The sequence below is a fragment of the Enoplosus armatus genome, chromosome 2, assembly GCF_043641665.1.
Source record: "Enoplosus armatus isolate fEnoArm2 chromosome 2, fEnoArm2.hap1, whole genome shotgun sequence".
Lineage (NCBI taxonomy): Eukaryota > Metazoa > Chordata > Actinopteri > Centrarchiformes > Enoplosidae > Enoplosus > Enoplosus armatus.
Genome location: NC_092181.1, coordinates 11,651,459 through 11,657,458, shown reverse-complemented (window position 1 = coordinate 11,657,458; position 6,000 = coordinate 11,651,459). Strand labels below are relative to the sequence as shown.

The 6,000-nt window shown below is 40.8% G+C and overlaps 1 protein-coding gene across 1 annotated transcript in view; it reads left to right on the top strand.

Annotated features, from left to right (window-relative positions):
* The first annotated feature begins 204 nt into the window (after positions 1-204).
* The window catches only part of LOC139298998 (sphingosine kinase 1-like), a 37,970-nt gene continuing 32,174 nt past the window's right edge, over positions 205-6,000 (top strand). The window contains exon 1 of the mRNA XM_070921839.1: positions 205-337. The gene's annotated coding sequence lies outside the window, so the exon portion shown is untranslated. The remainder of the gene's footprint in view (positions 338-6,000) is intronic.

Below are 6,000 nucleotides of genomic sequence, written 5' to 3'. Positions count from 1 at the left end.
AAAGTCAGGTGTGCCGTGAGTTTGACCGAGAGGGACCTCATCGTCCAGAGGGTCACTTCGACACCTGTCGGGCGGAACAAGGTGGTGCTCAGCCTGAAGGACTGCGTCGGCTGCCGGGCTTACCGGGAAGATGACAACGCGGACCCCGCAGCGTACTTGGCAGTTTACTTCTACCCGCTCAAACGGCGCTGGATGAGTTCCGGGGTGTCGCGGCAGAGAGTGGAGCAGTGCTTTCGTCTCGCCGCGCTCCAGGACCCGCGCGCTAACCTGGAGGAGGCGGAGAAGTGGGCTCGCGCTGTCCGAGAGCGCTCTGCCCGGCAACAGTACCTAAGAGACGGTGAGTGTTCGTGAGCAACCAGAGGGAGAAGTTTACTGTCTGTCATCAGTGTTCAGCGGAGACAGGTATGAGTCAGTTCAATGGGAGAATCAGGACTCCACACACACTACAGGTACATTTAATTCTGTAGGGTCATAAAACTATGTTTCTTGAGGCAAAAAAGAGGTATCCATGGTCACCTAATGATGTACATATCCACACATCTGTTCATGAATATTAACTCATTAACTGGGGGGGGGGGGGGGGTGGACAATGAGCTGCTCCCACTCTATTGTATTGATTAGTAAGTAGTTTGTGGTATTAATTATATAATTATATATTAAAAAATGCACCATAAAAGCTCAATATACACTGAAATAATAAAGGCTAGACTGACTCTTAATTTAGGGCCCTTCTACAACATGGGACCTCAAGATTAGGTATCGACAGAGGCGGTCCTGGCTAGATTTGCGCCCTGGGCGAACCATCCCTTGGACTCCATAGAGTTGCCTTTTTTTTTGCTTTCTCATCACTCATAAAAATCTGCATACCTTTTTCTTTTGCCCGTTTCTTCTCTTCTTCTTTTCTTCTTTTTCTAAACTGGGCACCTGATGGCTTCTTTGGTCTTTTACTTTGATCCATGATCTTCATTTAAGACTCGACATCATAACATGACCTTTCGCATTACCTTTTGCCAACACCGTCCGTTCACCCGTCAATCAACCGGAGTCCGGAGTCACGTGACGTAAACAAATTTACGTAGATGATTTTTTTTTTTTTACATTTTTCACATAACCCAATCAATTACGTGTAGGCATATGGGTCTATGTTAATTATGAAATACAATTTATTTGGAAGCAGTTTGTGTTGTGTGGCCTGGCATCAGTCTATCCCTCGCCCCCCTCCCCCTTGCCAACCTCTGCAGTCGCAAGTTGACCCCCCCCCCCCCTTGCCTCTTCGGACACACACAACCTGTATGACTCTCAGCAGCAAGTTGACGTGACAATAAGGGCGCCCCAGCGCCCACTCTACTAACTTGACATGGAAATGAGCGGTAGTCTAGAAAACTGGCGAGTTTTGTTTTGAGTTTAGTTTTTTGTTTTGTTTTGTGTTTTTTGAGGGCGCTCGTGCGCCCTCACATAGATTGCGCCCTGGGCGGTCGCCCACATTGCCCATAGCAAAAACCGGCCCTGGGTATCGATTAGGTGTTGTCTTAAAGCCTCTATCATGTGCTTTAGGGGTGCATAGTGTGTTAACAAATACATCTGCAGGCTGAAGGGATGTTTAGTCTGACTTTACAACCAAAAAAACAAAAAACAATTAAGTAGCAAAACTGATAAACTCTATTGTAAATTATTGATTAATCCGCTGGCTATTATTTATATGAATCAAATATATGTTTAGTCCATAAAATGTCAGAAAATAGTCCAAATCCCAATGGTTTACTATGATATATGACAAAGGAAAGCAGCACACCAATACTTGGTATTTTGCTTGAAAAAATGACTTAAATTATTAAACAATCATCAAAATAATTGGGATGGATGGGATTATCTGATGATCGATTTATAGATTAATTGTTTCAGCTATGCTGTTTCATTAGTCACTTTAGGGAAATGATCTCCATGACCTGTAGTGAGGAGAGTTCCCACGGCTTCTCCCTTATGATTAAATAACCGACTAACTACATTTTGGAAAGATATTGTACAAATACTGCAGCCATACTACCTACATATACCTATACTTGTCTTATACTACACTACACTATAGGTACTAGTCTGTAAATGTGATTATAATGCTCCTATTGGAATAGGAGTGATATCTCAGGGCACAAATAACATCTATTGTGTATCACATGTTTCTGTAGTCAAATATTGATGAAACTGAGGGTTCTTGGAAAATTACCAACCTTTGTCTTTTATCTGTTTCAGTATCTTTAACTATAAAGGCATGATTGTCTTTTCTGATTTATTATCGTATCATATAGTTTGTTAGAAGTATGTATTGTCAGTATGAAGTCATTTTTGACCTACAGCTATTTAGTTAGCTAATAATATCTGTTGCTTACACAACTGGTTTCTTGTCACTTTATGAGCTCTGCATTTGCTGAAGGCTATTGTTCTGCTACCATTAACCTATTCCTTAAAACAGCAGGAGTGGTCTTGTATAGAGTTACATTTCAGTAACTCAAGAATTCAAACAAACCTTTATTATATAAAAGCCACCTGGAAAACATGAGGCAAAATTACTGCTATTGAGTTCAAATTGTGTCAAGAGGTATCTCATGTATAGAACTAGCCTGTTGTCTCTTATCTGTCACAGGATATCATTACCTTTAATCTATTTCTTGTATGAATAAAACAATAGGACTGGCGTGGTATGGAGAGTCACTTTTCAGTAACCGCAGTCTGCAAACAAACCATTTTAACATAAAAGACACCTAAGAAACATGAGGCAATATTACTACTGTATTGAGTTCATGTAATGCCAAGAGGTATAATTACCCCAGTGGGAAATGTGCTATAATTGGAAATTTCTAAAGATAAGTAATCTCATTATTTGCCCTCCTCATCAAGCTGTCCTGGCTCAATGAAGAAAAAAATAAAATGCAATTTTTCTGCACACAAACACAAACTTTTTCCTCCACACAGCCACGGTATCACTGGCACTCTGTGACCCAGATAGCATTTCCCCATTTGCACAAATGTATTTTTAACGAGACAAAAGATGCTGCAATTCTATACTGCTTGTCATTGTCAGAAGAGGAAATAACAGACTTTTAGCAACTCAAGACAGTATTATTTACTTTGAAATATATTGTGATTCCACTGCCTGGAGCTTAACCTGAGACAGTGACCTAACAAGTTTGCTACCATGGCAATGTCTCCAGGGCTTCACCTTCTCTGTAATGCACCTCTACCTCCACCCAGCTTATCCAGAATTGAATACCCAGTTCTTTGCTGTGAAACACCTGCTGTATCTGGAGCCATTTTTGCAGACACAATTTTATCTCCTGGTCATCCTCCTGGGTAATATTTTAAGATTTTTGTTTTCATCCAAGGAGACTCGGCAGTCCAGAAGTCATTGACCAAGCTTCTTGGCTTTATTGTGACTGTAGAAACTGTGAGGAAGATACAGAGTCAAACAGAACCAGAAGTGCTGAGCAAAAATATGGGCTGCATATATTCCTCTTTGTGGGCTACCTGCAGAGGTGTCAAATTTCTGGGCATTTTTGTGGTCAGCAGCATAAATTTCAAACCTCATACAGGCTGCAGGGGTCTTTGGTAAAAAGCAGTCCACAGTATGTTCCTCATTATGCCAGAGGCCTTGTGAACCATACTAAATCATGCTCAGGAGCTCTGCATCCTAGGCATTAGTCTAAATGAGGTCAGTGCTGCCTGTATGACCTCTCCATCAATATTGGTGCATGTGTCATTGGCTTGACTTCTGGTGTACTCAAAGAATTCTTCAGAAAGCATTTATTTACTTCAGATCCACTTACATCTGACAGATAGAGGCCTGCTGAAGATGTAATGCAAATCCACGTCTGGTTCTAAACACTTGTAACAGTCTTGGATTTAGGTGTTCAATATACCATATATGTCTTGTTATTCAAAGGGCCAACTGTCTTATTTTCATTTTTCCATCGATATTTGGTCATTTTGCATGTATAATGTTGAAATACAAACAGGTGTTGGTGTATGTTTGCCCGTGCTCAGTTGCCCAGTGTTGCCGCTCTGCTCTAATAGGTGACACTGCAAAGGAATTGACTCCACTGTAGTTTGCATGGTAATCATCATTTATCCAAGGCCGGTGCACTTTCTGGTTTTTGAGGCAGTTGGCTGTCTGACAGATCACAGACCACAGGCCAGTGATGCCGATGCAAAGCAAGGGAACATTTTACAATACTGTTGCAATTCTTTATCAAAAATGGTGTGGAAGTGAGCCTGACTGATTGATCAGTGTGAATATAGTTTCCTAGTTTGTTTTCTTTGTCGTAGCAGAAGATGTGAGGAGACCTGGGGTGACAGATACTTCAGTCTTTGGTGGCACTTGTTCTTTGCGTATCAGGCCGCTGACTCAAGTCACCCATGAATTTCAATTACAATTACAACTGACAGTTCAGATGCATTGCCAAGTACTTCCTAAATAGTATTGATCCTATGTTGTCGATGAATGGATTCAGTTCAGCTGTGGACAGCATTGTCATTATTTTGAGTCAGGTGATGGCAGCAGGCAGGACGGTTACTAGTATTGATCAAAATCAATCACTTTGGGTCGTCATCTGGCTCTCGGCTGCTGTCACTGTCCAATGACAATGAATTAGAACACTTTAGCAACTAATTGGAGTTACTAAGAATATATCTGGCCAATCACAAAACACTGTCACCTCACAGATACAGGCTCACTGGCACTGTGGTCCAACCTTTTTTATTTTTTGGGAACTTTATCTGGGTCAAACACAGTAACACTTTCAGTGTGTGGCCCTCGTGATATTACCAGAGGAAGTATGTTACCATGCTGATGTGTAGTCACAGTGACATGCTGAGTGAATGCTAGGCTGTCTAATAGGTTAATTGTGTAGCAGTATGATGAGCATTAATATAACTATGAATCTGAATGTTCAGGTCGCCGGTGAGATTAGATTAGACTCCGAAGGAAGAAATACTGATTAGGGGAACTTCTGTCATCACAGGGATCATGACTTCTGCTAATTCACTATAACTGAATAAGGTAGTAAAAGTGTGAAACCATGGAAACGGAAGTGATGGAAAGTCAGATAAGATGCACCTTATTCGAGATTCTCAGGGGGGCCGGCGTTGCTCCTTTTAGCAGCAAAATCCAGGCCTCTCTCAGCCAGTCAATGCTATTACTAATACATTACCTCTGGCCGACATGGAGTTGAAGCTGGGACAGTGGCTCTATTACACACAATTTCATACATGCAAGCAAGAAGAAGAGGCGTATGTTAAATAATGTGATCATGGGATGCATTTTTAATGTAAAAAGGGAGCCTGCTGAAACCTGAGTGATTTAGGTTTTCTCATTTTTCATATTTTACATCCTGTTTCATATGCATGCGCTGCACTGTGATTTAAGAGATCTTAAGATCAAATTTTCCTGAGCTACAAAATTGGAAGTTTGATTCGTTCAAATTTTGACTCTCTCATCAGAAATATTTGGTTCATTTGTGAGATCCAGAAACGGTTAAAACATAACTTTTGTATGCTTGTTATGGTTCACTGAGAAGACAGTGTCTGAGGCTTTGCAGGTGATAGAGTTATCAGAGCATATTTCAGAAAGCCTTTCCATTGAATTCATGGTTAGTTTGGCAGCCCATAACTACAACAAGAAAGTAATCTGAAACCAACATTTTGCAAAAAGATTAATCGATTCTGAAAGTAATCGTTAGTTGAAGCCCCATTTTGTACAGAACCCTAAAATTGTCAGTTATGGACACATGGTCAGGCTTTTGATGGGTACTGTATATAACTGTTAGTGTACTGAAGCTGCTCTCAGCTTCTGTAGTAAAGTTACTGATTTTTAAGTCAAGACTTTAAGAGTAACATTCTATTACAGACATAATGAAAACACTGCCTGACTGTAAGATGATTTCCCCATTTAGTTTGGGTATCGATGTACATGTGAACATACTCACTATATGTATGTTTTTGGGGACTTCA